Below are 12,372 nucleotides of genomic sequence, written 5' to 3' on the forward strand. Positions count from 1 at the left end.
TGAGGCATGTTCAGGTTGACTGAGCAGGACTGGGTGCTAGGTTGGACTGGGTGAGCTTGGAGGTCTCTTCCAACCTGGTTGATTCTATGATTCTATGAAAATGTAGCTTCTTGAATATTAAAAGCTTCTTTTCCACGACATGATTATGTGACCTACCTTTGTTTATTACAAATCTAATACCTCAAGTCACAGTTCAATGAATTCACATTTTATTTGAATTTCCTTCCTTTCCTTTTTTATTTTTTTCCCTTGGCCTGCAGTAGCCTAAAGCTCTTCAAGAAACAATTGCACAAAGCCATACGAGAGCTGCTAATTTACAATCTGCAGCATCACAGAGTAAGTAGCTTTTCATTTTGCTACAAGGAAATGGGGACTGAGAAGAACAAAGCAAACCATGTGTCCAGGGTTTATATTAAATGCCCTTGGTATTTATTAGGGATACACAATGTATCATCTTGAAAATATTTGTTTGCCTGTCATTTCAACAGCAGCAAAACAGAATGGAAAGTAGGACAGTGTCAGCCCCTTGCCAGGCTGGAGCTGATCTTGGGACAGTTTTCTGTTGAAGGCAGATTTGAGATCCCAAGGGTGGATATGAGCTGAGTGTAGTTTGCTTGCTCGAGTGTGTACAGCAGCCCCAGTTTTGCACCAGGAATCTCACCCCAGATGCCAACATCTGTTTCTGCTGTGTTCAGCCCCTGGGCTTTGAGGAGCTTCTTGGACACATTTGCCATTGTATTCAGGAAGTATTTTGTCTGGCTGGAAGACAGAGTCAAAGAAACCTGTGGAAACAAGCTGCTGTTTTGTCTTGAGGAGCCACCAAGACACTGCTAGTAGGTATGTCATTTTTCTCTGCAGTCCATATGGTCTTTAATCTGATTACAGCTGTCTGCAACTACCTGAGGGGAGGCTGTAGCCAGGTATGGTTGATCTCTTCTGCCAGGCAAGCAGCAACAGAAGAAGGGGATACAGTCTCACATTGTGCCAGGGGGAAGTATAGGCTGGATGTTAGGAGGAAGTTCCTGGCAGAGAGAGTGATTGGCATTGGAATGGGCTGCCCAGGGAGGTGGTGGAGTCACCATCCCTGGAGGTGTTCAAGCAAAGCCTGTCTGAAGCACTTAGTGCCATGGTCTGGTTGATTGGCTAGGGCTGGGTGCTAGGTTAGACTGGGTGAGCTTGGAGGTCTCTTGCAACCTGGTTGATTCTATGATACGATTAATCTCTAATCATAGATTCATAGAATCATAGAATCAACCAGGTTGGGAGAGACCTCCAAGCTTATCCTGTCTAATTCTTCTTGGCCACCTGGGCACACTGCTGCCTCAGCTTCAGGTACTCTCTACCAGCACCCCCAGCTCCCTCTCTGCCTGGCTGCACTGTCCTCAGCCTGTAGTGCTGCTTGGGGTTGTTGTGGCCAAAGTGTAGAACCCTGCACTTGGCCTCGTTCAATTTCATCCCCTTGGCCTCTGCCCACCCATCCAGCCTGTCCAGGTCCCTCTGCAGGGCTCTCCTACCTTCCAACAGCTCCACACCTGCTCCTAGCTTGGTGTCATCTGCAAACTCACTGATGCTGGACTCAATCCCCTGGTCCAGATCATCAATAAAGATAATGAACAGGACTGTGCCCAGCACTGATCCCTGGGGCACACCACTAGTGCCAGTTGCCAACTGGATGTGGCACCATTCACCACCACTCTCTGGGCCCAGCCCTCCAGCCAGTTCTTGACCCATATCAGAGTTAATCTATCCAAGCCAGGAGCTGCCAGCTTTGCCAGGAGCTTGTTGTGGCAGACGGTGTCAAAGGCTCTGCTGAAGTCCAGGTAGACTACTCCTGGCAGCAGAAGACAAAGTTTTGGTCCCTGGAACCCAATTGCCAAACTCTGATTCATTTCCTGAGAGTTGGGACTCAACCCATGGAGCCAGTTCCAGGCACTCCAATGCAGAAGAGTGTTATGGGCTGATTAGTACTGAAATGCCTCCCAGGGCTTGCTAGCTGCTCACATAGTCCTCAGCCTCAGAAGAGCCTGAGACAGATTAAACACAAACCACAGCTCATTACACCTGTTATTTCCCACATTCACTTTCATGGAAAGTCCTGGAGCTCTCTTCCAACCTGCTTTGATGCTCTGATTCTTCCCAGTCTCAGAGAGGCTGTGCTGGAAGGAGAGGATGGCAGCAGAGGGTACTTGTTGCAGTCCCTGTGAGGACAGTGTAATGCCTCAAGGCTAAGAGGGGAAGACAGGGAGTGATTTTGTTGTAGGAATAAATATCTGTGGCACAAAACCTCAAAGAGGATTTTCCAGCCAGAGCAGATCTTGCCTGGGACAGATGGTTAATGGTCAGTGGAGCCTTTGGGCTCAAGAGGAAAGTTGATTCCATCCTCATTTTTTTCCTGGACAAAGGCAAACATGACAATGTTCTCCCATCAGCAGCTGTGGAAACTGCAGCTTCAGGGGGACAGTTAGGTTCACATGCATGGGGCTGGGAGGCCAAGTGCTGGTGCTGACAGAAGTTTTAACCACTGAGGATAACAGCAGTGTTCTTGTAGCTGTGCAGGTTTCAGGAAGGCTGATCAGAGCCCCCTGGTATCACTGCAGGAATTAGAGCAACTTCCAAGCTGGTTAAGTCAGAATCACAGAATGGTAGCAGTGAGAAGGGACTTTTGCAGGTCTTCCAGTCCAAAGAGCCTGACAAGGCAGGTTCACTTAAAGAAGGCCATACAGGAACATATTTGAGTGGGTTTTAAATGTCTGTAGAGATGGAGACCCCTGCCTCTCTGAACAGCCTGTCCAGTGCTCTGACACACTTAAACTAAGGCAGTTCCCCCTCGCATTTAGATGAAACTTCTGTTCAAGTTTGTGCCTGTTACCCCTTGTCCTGTGACTGGGCACCACTGAAAAAGAGCCTGGTTCCATCCTGCTGACACGACCCCTTCAGCATCTCTAAGCACTGACAAGATTCCCCCCTCAGCCTTCTCTTTTCCAGACCAGAAAGACCCAATGCTCTCAGTGTTTCCTCACAAGAGAGATGTTCCAGTGACCTCAGCATCTCTGTAGCCCTTTTCTGTATCCTCTTCAGCAGCTCCTTGTCCTTCTTGAACTGGGAAGCCAACAACTGGATGCAGTATCCCAGATATGGCCTCATGAGAGCAGAGTAGAAGGGGACAAGAAGCACCCTCAACTTGCTGGCCACACTCTTCTTGGTGCATCCCAGGATGCCACTGACTTTTACATGTATCACAGTATCACCAAGGTTGGAAGAGACCTCACAGATCATCAAGTCCAACCCTTTACCACAGAGCTCAAGGCCAGACCATGGCACCAAGTGCCACGTCCAATCCTGCCTTGAACAGCTCCAGGGACGGCGACTCCACCACCTCCCCGGGCAGCCCATTCCAGTGTCCAATGACTCTCTCAGGGAAGAACTTTCTCCTCACCTCCAGCCTAAATTTCCCCTGGCACAGCCTGAGGCTGTGTCCTCTTGTTCTGGTGCTGGCCACCTGAGAGAAGAGAGCAACCTCCTCCTGGCCACAACCCCCCCTCAGGTAGTTGTAGACAGCAATAAGGTCACCCCTGAGCCTCCTCTTCTCCAGGCTAACCAATCCCAGCTCCCTCAGCCTCTCCTCGTAGGGCTGTGCTCAAGGCCTCTCCCCAGCCTCGTCGCCCTTCTCTGGACACGCTCAAGCATCTCAATGTCCCTCCCTCTGGTGACTTTCTCTACCACAAGGACACATTGTTAGCTCATAGGCATTCTGTTGTCCACCAGCACTCCCAGGTCCCTTTCCCCAGGGCTGCTCTCCAGCAGCTCAGCCCCCAGCTGCTATACAGAGTTGTTCTCCCCCAGGTGCAGGACTCCACACTTGACCTTGTTGGATTTCATTTGGTTTCTCCCTGCCCAGCTATCCAGCATGTCCTGGCAATGCTGGATGGCAGTGCAGCCTGGTGGGGTGTCAGCTGCTCCCCCAGTCTGCTATCAGTGCTGCCATCCAGAGAGACCTGGACAGACTGAGAGCTGGGCACAGAGGAACCAGATGAGGTTCAACAAGGACAAGTGCAAAGTCCTGCACCTGGAGGGGAATAATAAACTGCAGCAGCACAGGCTGGGAGGTGACTGCTGGGGAGTAGCCCTGTGGAGAGAGACCTGAGAGTGCTGGTGGAGAACATCCATGGCACAGCAATGTGCCCTTGTGGCCAGGAAGGCCAATGGGATCCTGGGGTGCATTAGGAAGAGTGTGTCCAGCAGATCAAGGGAGGTTCTCCTCCCCCTCCACTCTGCCCTGGTGAGACCTCATCTTGAGTACTGCCTTCAGCTTTGGGCTCCCCAGTTGAAGAGGGACAGGGATCTGCTGGAGGGGGTCCAGCGGGGGGCTAGGAGGATGATGAGGGGACAGCAGGGCATGGCTGATGAGGAGAGGCTGAGGGACCTGGGGCTGCTTAGTTTGGAGAAGGGAAGACTGAGAGGGGATTTGATAAATGTTTATGAGTATCTGAGGGTTGCCAGGAGGGGGACAGGCTCTGCTCACTGCTCTCTGGATAGGACAAGGAGCAATGGATGGAAGCTGCAGCAAAAGAGGTTCTGCCTCAACACAAGGAGGAATTTCTTTGCTGTAAGGGTCCCAGAGCACTGGCACAGGCTGCCCAGAGAGGCTGTGGAGTCTCCTTCTCTGGAGCCCTTCCAGGCCTGTCTGGATGTGTTCCTCTATGACCTGAGCTAGGTTGTGTGGTCCTGCCCTGGCAGGGGGGGCTGGACTGGATGATCTCCTTGGGTCCCTTCCAACCCCTAACATCCTGTGATCCTGTGATTACAGATACACACACACAGACACACATATATATTAATAAGCATGAAAGCTTACACAACAAAGGTATAAGTAGGATAAATTTTGTGCAGAGCAGTTACTTGTGGAGCTGCAGCAATGAGAGAGCTGCACTGAGCTTCACAAGTCCAAGTGATTTCAGTATCTTAATTCCAGCCTGCTCAAAGCAAGACAAAGTAGTTATGTGCCTAAGGTGGAGACTGGCAGCTCAGTCCTGGTGTGCAAAAGCTTCTTTAGCAATCCTCAGCAGAGAAAAAAAAAAAAACAGAAGATGAAAAGTTGTTCCTGTCTCTCTGCACTGCTGACCCCTGCTATGAAGTAGAATCACAGAATCAGTCAGGGTTGGAAGGGACCACAAGGAGCAGCCAGTTCCAACCCCCCTGCTATGCCCAGGGACACCCTACCCTAGAGCAGGCTGCACACAGCCTCAGCCAGCCTGGCCTTAAACACCTCCAGCCATGGGGCCTCAACCACCTCTCTGGGCAACCCATTCCAGCCTCTCACCACTCTCATGCTCAACTTCCTCCTCACCTCCAGTCTGACTCTCCCCACCTCCAGCTTTGCTCCATTCCCCCCCAGTCCTGTCACTCCCTGACAGCCTCAAAAGTCCCTCCCCATCTTTTTTGCAGCCCCCTTCAGATCCTGGAAGGCCAATGTGACAATGAGCACACCGAGAACCACTCAAGGACAAGAAGAAAAGCAGTTGGGCTTGCTTGCAACTTCTGATTGTCATCTCTGATGGTACTGGGCAAGTTACATAGTCTGGTGAGAAACATGGTGTGTTTTGCTTCCTAATTTAGCCTGTTTATCCTGAGAGATTCCAGGATCCTCATTTGAAAGATAAATTCAAACCTTGTTTTGCCTTGGCAGCCTACATTCCATGGCAAAAGACCACTGCGTGCCGAACTTCCTTACAGGGCTTGGAAGACCTTCAGGACCATAAATTAAGGCACTTTGTGGAACACAATGGACTTCAGGATGGCAAGGAGCCAGTTGGCCTATCTGGTCAGGTCCATCCCTTCTGTTTGAATTAACAGCTGGATTTCACAGTGGGAGAACTCCAGCAGTTCTTTCTCAGGCGAAGTTCTCACAGCTGGATTTGCCTCCAACCGTGGCAGCTAGGGTGGGAGGGAGCACAACTTACTTTGTTATTTTATGTGAGCTCTCTCTGGGTAAAAAAGAACCCAGTGCAAGTTCCATAGGATTTGGACCTACCCTGTTCTTGAATTTAATGACCCTAAGTGCATTCCCAGGGAAACAGAGAGAAGGGATGAACTAGGTTCTTTGTGCACTGCAGTGCATATGGTACCCACGTTCAGGAGACAGCAAATAGAAGCTGGATGCTGAGGCAAAGTGAAAAGGCAGGAGCATTTGTTGCTCTGGGAGCACTACCCAGGGGTTGAGGTGCTGGCCCAGTTTGGTAGACTGTGGGATTAGAGAGGTCTGATGGCATCTGAAAAGTGAAGTTTCACACGTGCTGTTTAAAGTCCAAAGGCAGTTGTGACAAAGTGACTGGGTGCACAAGGATTTGCACCCTTGCAGCAGGGAAGAGAGTGTGGCCCTGAGGAGGCAGAGCTGGGAGGTCAGCTGGAAGCATAGAATCAGTCAGGGTTGGAAGGGACCACAAGGAGCAGCCAGTTCCAACCCCCCTGCCATGGGCAGGGACTCCCTACACTAGAGCAGGCTGCACACAGCCTCAGCCAGCCTGGCCTCAAACACCTCCAGCCATGGGGCCTCAACCACCTCCCTGGGCAACCCATTCCAGCCTCTCACCACTCTCATGCTCAACAACTTCCTCCTCACAGCCAGGCTGAATCTCCCCACTTCCAGCTTTGCTCCATTCCCCCCAGTCCTCTCACTCCCTCACAGCCTCAGAAGTCCCTCCCCAGCTTTTTTGCAGGCCACTTCAGATCCTGGAATGCCACAAGAAGGTCACCTGGGAGCATCCTCTTCTGCAGCCTGCACAGCCCCAACTCTTTCAGTCTGTGCTCACAGCAGAGCTGCTGTAGCCCTCTCAGCATCCTCCTGGCCCTGCTCTGGACACACTCCAGCATCTCCACAGCCCTCTTGTAATGGGGACTCCAAAACTGGATGCAGTACTCCAGGTGGGGTCTCAGCAGAGTGCAGTAGAGGGGGAGAAAATGAGCAGCACAGGACTTCCATGGGCTGGGTTTGGGGTCTGAAGTGCTGATCACAGCCAGGAGTTTGTGGTACACTTGCAGAGGTGAAGACTAAAGCCCTCTTTACCTAGGAGCGTGCGGGCTGGGTTCTCTCTTTCGCCTGAGCTTGAGTGTGGTGGGACACTGGGGAGATGCTGCCCTTGATTTGCAGCACAGGGGCTTGATGCACAAGCCCAGGGCCCTTGCACTGTACAATTTTCAAGGTCCCAACCAGCTCTGTTCTACTGGAAAACACATAGCAAAGCTTTTTCCCCAAGGCTTGTCCCTTCAAACCCCTTCCCTTCTCAGCGTGTCCACTCTGTCACTACAGAGGGGAAAGGACACACAAGATTAGGACCCCAGCAGGCATTCGCTACCCAAAGGAAAACTCTCCACAGCCAGAAGATGGTGGAAAAATCCCCACTCAGCCTCAGAGGAGCATGCAGACTGCTTTGCAAGGTAGCTGAGGACCAATCTGCCATGCAGCTGAGAAGGATTGTGTCAGCCCCAGCAACGAGATTGGGCACAACAAAGCAAAGGCATGAGGAGAGCCAGCTCCTTGGTGTGGCTTGACCTTCAAATGCTCCTTGAACACAGCTTCTGTTTATATGGGAAGTTAATGGGTCTCAGCTAGTAAGCTTTATCAGATTGGCAGGAAAATAAGGGAGCTTGGCTTTACTGGCAAAGAAAAGGGTTGTTTTCAGCTATCCTAATTTGCATTTACACTCCCATAAGTAGAAGGAGGTTCTGCTGAGGAGGAGGTTCCCATAGGTGAGGTCAATCACTGGCCTCTCTTCACTGCTGATGGGAAATAAAGCTGCTGCCTCCTTGCCCAAGTACTTTGGGTTTAATTCTTGCTGTTCAAAAGCCACTTCTGTGACAGCAGTGACAAAACCTAAGAAATTAAATCATTAGAAGTCAAATCATTGCAGAATAACCTGGTTCAGCTCCATCAAAATCTTTGTGCTCTCATCTAAAGGCTTCCTTTTAAAAAGAAAAACAAACAAAGCAGCCCAGGGTTCCCCGGTGAGGCTGAGCCTAGCTTCTCCCCTTAAAGAAACCTTTCATCTTTCCTCTGAAAAGGTATTTATGATCCTGAAAGGAGAGGACAAAAGGTTTATTCTTCCTCTGCCTTGCCCACCAGTCTGGCAGGGAGGAGCTACTCTCCCACATCTGTCACCTGCCTCATCTCAGGCTCAGACCAGGCAGTGTGAACCCTCTCAAAGGAGAATATCTCTTTTCATAGAATCCTAGAATCAACCAGGTTAGAAGGGACCTCCAAGCTCATCCAGTCCAACCTAGCACCCAGCCCTACCCCTTGGTCTAGTTGATTGGACAGGGCTGGGGGATAGGTTGAACTGGACGAGCTTGGAGGTTTCTTCCAACTTGGTTGACTCTATGATTCTGTGAACTAGACCATGGCACTAAGTGCCTCAGCCAGGCTTGGCTTCAACACCTCCAGGCACAGAGACTCCACCACCTCCCTGGGCAGCCCATTCCAATGCCAATCACTCTCTCTGACAACAACTTCCTCCTCACATCCAGCCTAGACCTGCCCTGCCACAGCATGAGACTCTGTCCCCTTCTTCTGTTGCTGCTTGCCTGGCAGAAGAGCCCAACCCCACCTGGTTACAACCTCCCTTCAGGTAGTTGCAGTAGCAGGTTGGACTTGATGATCTATGAGGTCTCTTCCTACCTTGGTGATACTGTGATACTGTGATACTGCCCTGAGCCTCCTCTGCTGCAGGCTGCACACCCCCAGCTCCCTCAGCCTCTCCTCACAGGGTTTGTATTCCAGGCTTTTCACCAGCTTTGTTGCCTGATAATACTAAAAAAAAAAAAAAGCTCCATCCTCAGAGTGCAGGGATGGAAAGAGAGGAAAAAAAAAACCCAAACCCTTGACTTTTCCCCCCTTTTTTCCCTGAGAAAAGGTAATTTACCTAAATTTATCCACGGCCAGCACACGGCAATGGCTCACAACTTTGTTAATGGAAACCTGGTGATCCATAACACTTGTGTGGGAGACATTTGCTTGGGGGTAATACAATATTAATGTTAATATCAATGATCGATCAGAGGATTTGCAAGAGAGGCATAAAGTGTTTAATTATAATTACATTGGGAATGGCTCTGTAATGGCTACGACATTTGAATAAGGTCACGTCTAGCCCTCACCCCTGTTATGTTGTTCTATATTAAATGCCAGTCACTTTAAGTGCTGGAAACCTTCCTGGAGTCGTCAGAATATAATATACTGAGCAAATTGAAATATGTCCCTTCATTTTGTGGGCTGTGATTGATATCCTTTGCAAAACAAATGTTAACACCCATCGGTACACAAATTTCTTTGATTATGTGTTAGGGAGACTCGACTGTGACAGTCTGTCCTAGCAGGCACTTCACTGTCAGCAAAGGACAGGACTGCTTGGGAATATTAATTCATCTTACTGGAAATGGGTTTGGACCTCTGCTGGGTGTGTTTCTGCCTTTCCTAATGAGCTTTTCCTGTGGTTGCTTAGTAGAATCATGGAATCATAGAATCAGCCAGGTTGGAAGAGACCTCTGAGATCATCCAGTTCGACCTAGCACCCAGCCCTTCCAGTCCAACCTAGCACCCAGCCCTATCCTATTGCTGTAAAGCTAACCTGCAGTGCAGCCTCATTTTACCCACTCATGGGCTCAGAGGCTCATAGAATCAACCAGGTAGGAAGAGACCTCCAAGATCATCCAGCCAAACCTAGCACCCAGCCCTGTCCAATCAACCATTCCATGGCACTAAGTGCCCCAGCCAGGCTTTGCTTCAACACCTGCAGGGACAGTGACTCCATCACCTCCTTGGGCAGCCCATTCCAATGCTAATCACTCTCTCTGGCAACAACTTCCTCCTATTATCATATAATCATAGAATGAACCAGGTTGGAAGAGACCTCTGAGATCATCCAGTTCAACCTAGCACCCAGCACTATCCAATCAACCAGACCATGGCACTAAGTGCCCCAGCCAGTCTTTTATTGAACACCTCCAGGGATGGCTGCTTGCTGACTATACCTCAGCATTGCTGAGAACAGAACTTGATCTGAAACACCTTTTCTATGAGGACAGGATACAAGATTTGGGGCTCTGCAGCCTGGAGAACAGAAGGCTTTGAGAAGAGCTTGTAGCAGCCTTCCAATATCTGAAGGAAGCCTACAGGAGGGCTGGGAAGGGACTATTGCCAAGGCCTTTTCCTGAACACCTCCAGCCACAGCCACTCCACCACCTCCCTGGGCAGCCCATTCCAATGCCAATCACTCTCTCTGACAACAACTTCCTCCTAACATCCAGCATAGACCTGCCCTGGCACAGCTTGAGACTGTGTCCCCTTGTTCTGTTGCTGCTTATGTGGCAGAAGAGACCAACCCCACCTGGCTACAGCCTCCCTTCAGGTACTTGCAGACAGCAATGAGCTCTGCCCTGAGCCTCCTCTTCTGCAGGCTGCACACCCCCAGCTCTCTCAGCCTCTCCTCACAGGGCTTGTAGCCATAGCTGGAACTCCACTGGTCTCATCATCCCACCATGTTCCCCTGGGTAAGGTGGCATTTAGTGTCACAGAGTTACCTCTTGCTAACAGCATTAAGGAAGAACACATAGGAAGAATCACATTTATGCATTGCATGGAGTGTGGGAGGAGGAATACATATATATATATATATATTTCAAATATACTGCAGATGTGTACTGTGGCTATTAGTCCAACAGCAGCATTGACATGTTCCAAACAAGGAAAGAATCTATGTATAAAGCATGAGTGTATAAACGAGGGCAGGGTGCTAGAGCTGCACATGTACCAACCCACACGCGTGCATTGAAGTCTTAAGTGAGGACATGCTCTTCCCACATCTATTTACTACTGAACACCAATACTAGAGGAGCAAATTCCTGCCCCCCTCTTCAAATGAGAGCCCATCTGCTCAGAGGTTTTTCTCCAGCAGAAACAGATTGATTGGGTCTGATGAGTCAGGGCTTGCTCTCTGATAGTTGCCCCAAATAGCCATCAATTCACAGGGAACTGAGAGCTCCCATCTGAAGGCATCACTTAGGCACAAGAAACTATCCCCTCTAAAGCATGGCAGCCATGCAGTGATACCACTGAGGTGATTTTCCATTCTGTCTTTTCTGATGAAGAAGTAGAAGAAGCAATGAGAGGTGTTGTTTTTTTTGCATGCTACAGAAACAGCCTAAAGATAGTAAGTTTTATAGTCCCCCCCCAAAAAGAAAAAGAAAAGAAGCATTTATTACCAATCAGTGTGAAATAGCACTGCTGGTAAATTTGAAGTACGTGGCAGGAGTTTCAGCACCATGACAACATACATCATGCATTTTTACAACATGTAAGTGCAGTGACATTCCTCCTTTTTTTTTCCCCCAATAACAATATATAAGAATAGATATGGTATAAATGTACAGAATATATTAGACACAATGTAAAATAACTTAACTGAAATGTCAAAGCTTCTGCATAAAAATTCAAGTCATGCCCGAGCATCTCTCTAGCACAGTTTTGCTTATCTCCTATACCTTCATTTACCTTTTAGTCCAGGTTGGAAAGATGATTTTATCTCTCTGCATGTAAATTGCTTTAAGCCACCAGAAACCTTTTCTTTTTCACTACCATCTGTGCTAGGTGAAGATTGTTGTAGCAAAGCCCAAACCAAGGTTTTGTGGAGTCTTTACTGATGCTGCCATTAAGTATTGGGGAGCAATTAATCATGAATAAGTTGTCTAAAGACAGGTTCCTAAATGCTTGTTACAGCTTAGCATCAGGTTGTGGTCTGCAATACCTCAGGTTGTGTTCTGCAATACCCCAGCACATGTGAATGGGGATGAAACTGACCTCATCATCTAACACTGCCATCTGTAAAGTATAAACCTCACCAGCTTTGCTGAAATCATGTCAAGTACCACTTTGGTAATTGCTTCCAAGAAGGATCAATAAAATCTATTTAATAGGAATATGCAACTTGCCTCAAAGCAGGGAGGTGGAATTCTGGCTCTGGTTAACATTGGATGCAAGTTCTTGCAAAGCTGGACCTCCACTTGCTAAGTGAAAGATGTTCAAGGGTTTTCCTGCAGCATCTCAGGAAGCTCTCTGCTAGCACAAGGGGAGAGACTCATTGTTTTTTAGATCAGGGTATTAAGGGGCTCTATGCCTCTCTCACACTACCCATCAAAGTCAACCAGAGTTCAGCAGCTTTCCAGTTGGCTTTCCTGAAACCATTTTGAACACAAATTCACTTCAAGAGTTTAAAAGAAATTCTGCCCTGAATACCAACAGAAACAGACTTTAAATGCCTGTTAGTCATTATATTCGATAACAAATGATGAGTTAAAGCTGCACAACAGTTTGAAGCAGGATGT

Source organism: Pogoniulus pusillus, chromosome 13 (genome assembly GCF_015220805.1).
Source record: "Pogoniulus pusillus isolate bPogPus1 chromosome 13, bPogPus1.pri, whole genome shotgun sequence".
Lineage (NCBI taxonomy): Eukaryota > Metazoa > Chordata > Aves > Piciformes > Lybiidae > Pogoniulus > Pogoniulus pusillus.